Source organism: Marmota marmota, unplaced genomic scaffold (assembly GCF_001458135.2).
Source record: "Marmota marmota marmota unplaced genomic scaffold, marMar, whole genome shotgun sequence".
In the NCBI taxonomy this organism is placed as follows: Eukaryota; Metazoa; Chordata; class Mammalia; order Rodentia; family Sciuridae; genus Marmota; species Marmota marmota.
This window is the reverse complement of record NW_026000081.1, coordinates 801,198-803,148: the sequence shown is the minus strand read 5'-3', so window position 1 is coordinate 803,148 and position 1,951 is coordinate 801,198.

Sequence of the window (1,951 nt, the reverse complement as noted above, 5' to 3'; positions counted from 1 at the left end):
GAAAAGACATCTGTCATACAGACATTAGAGTCATTATAGACTCTTTATAGAAATTCATATACTTTTCAATCTATTATTTTTTAAATATATTAATAGATATTTTAATATTTATACATTATTTCATTCCTAGAATCAACATAACTTGTTTATAGTAATTATTTTTATAACATATTCTTCATTCTGGTTGAGAGAGACAGTAGGATATTTGTCTTAATAATCAAATGACATTGATCTTTTGAAGATTTTTGCTTATTTTTAATAATTCTTGAACCAATATTGGTATGTTATGATCAACTATATTCCATGGTTTACATTAGAGTGTGTCGTGCAGTTCTGTAGGTTTTGACAAATGTATATAATAACATATTCCAGCACTGCAATATCATACTGAAGGTTTTACTGCCCTAATTCACTCTTGGGTTTCATCTATTCACCCCTTCCTCCACACTCTCAAACCTCAGGCAGCCACTGACCTTTTTACTGTCTTTATTGTTTTGTTTTTTTCAATGTCATGTCACTGGAATCATACAGAACATATTCTTTCAGACTGGCTTCTTTCACTTAGCAGCATGCATTTTAAGGTTCTTCCATGACTTTTTGTGGCTTGCTAATTAATTTCTTCTTATTACTGAACATTTCACCGTTAGAATATACCATGCAAACATTTATCCTTTACCTATTGGATGACATCTTGATTGTCTCCAAATTTTGGCGATTAAAATAAATCTGCTATAAATATCCATGAGCAGATTTTTCAGCTCATTTCAGTAAGTAGCAAGGAGTGCAATTGCCATATCATATGGTGAGAATATGCTTAGTGTTGTGAAAAACCACCAACCTGCCTTCCAAGGTGGCTGTCCTGTTTTTCATTCTTGCCATTTGTTTATTGAGCATTTGAGTTTTCTCTTTTGTGATGTGTCAGTAGAAATCTTTTGCTCTTTTTTCCTTTTAGATTATCTGTCTTGTTATTATTGATCTGTCATTTATATCATCTCTGTCAATTATAGGATTATTCAATATAATGATCCAATAATAATACAGAAGCATAGCTCAGATAGAAGACAGAGTTGTATTCCATGCAAAAATCATAGACAGATTAGAAGATATTTTTAAAGAACATATTAGGCAGATATTTTTTACAATATCTTAAGTTGAGGGAGGCTAGAAAAATGATATAAAACTCAGAAACCAGAATGACTTAAAAAGTTCTATAAGGTGAAAGTGACTGTGAAAGTTTTTAACAAACAATGTGCTGACAGAATTGATTTGTCATACATAAGTAGTTTCAACAAATCAATTAATGCTGAACAAATCATGCAACAAAAAAGCAAACAGCCAGGCATGGTGGCACACACCTGTAATGCAAGTGACTCAGGAGGCTGAGGCAGGAGGATTGCAAGTTCAAGGCCAGTCTCAGCAATTTAGCAAGTGTGGTGAGCTGCCTCTGCCATTTATGCAAATTATGGTCACCATTACATGATGGCGCTGGCTCCGCTGTGGTCTGTGACAAACAACTCCTTGTTTGGGAGAGTTGGCGCATGACTTTTCATCACTCTATGAGAAAGCTCCACGTGGCTGCTTTGCATTGGGGCTTGAGATGCTTTATTAAGGCTGGGAGGGGCACCCGAGGAAGGAGTAGAGAAGAAGAACTATCAGGGGCCTGAATAAAGTTGTTGAAAGAAGATTCTTGGGTTGCGTCTTTCTTGCGGGCAAGAAGTCGCGCGCAACAAAACAACGCAACAAGTGGTGCCGAAACCCGGGAGTCAGAACTTTCAACAGTCAGGGGGGTGCACCGTAGTCCCAGGTAAGTGGGACCCGCAATCAAAGCGGGAAATCGTCCCAAGTAAGTGGGATCCGCGACTAAAGCGGGGCAGCAGCTGCATTGTGTACTTTCGCTTTTACTTTCTCTTGTTCTGTCATTTTGTTTTTGTGTTTTTGTGCTTCTTTTGTT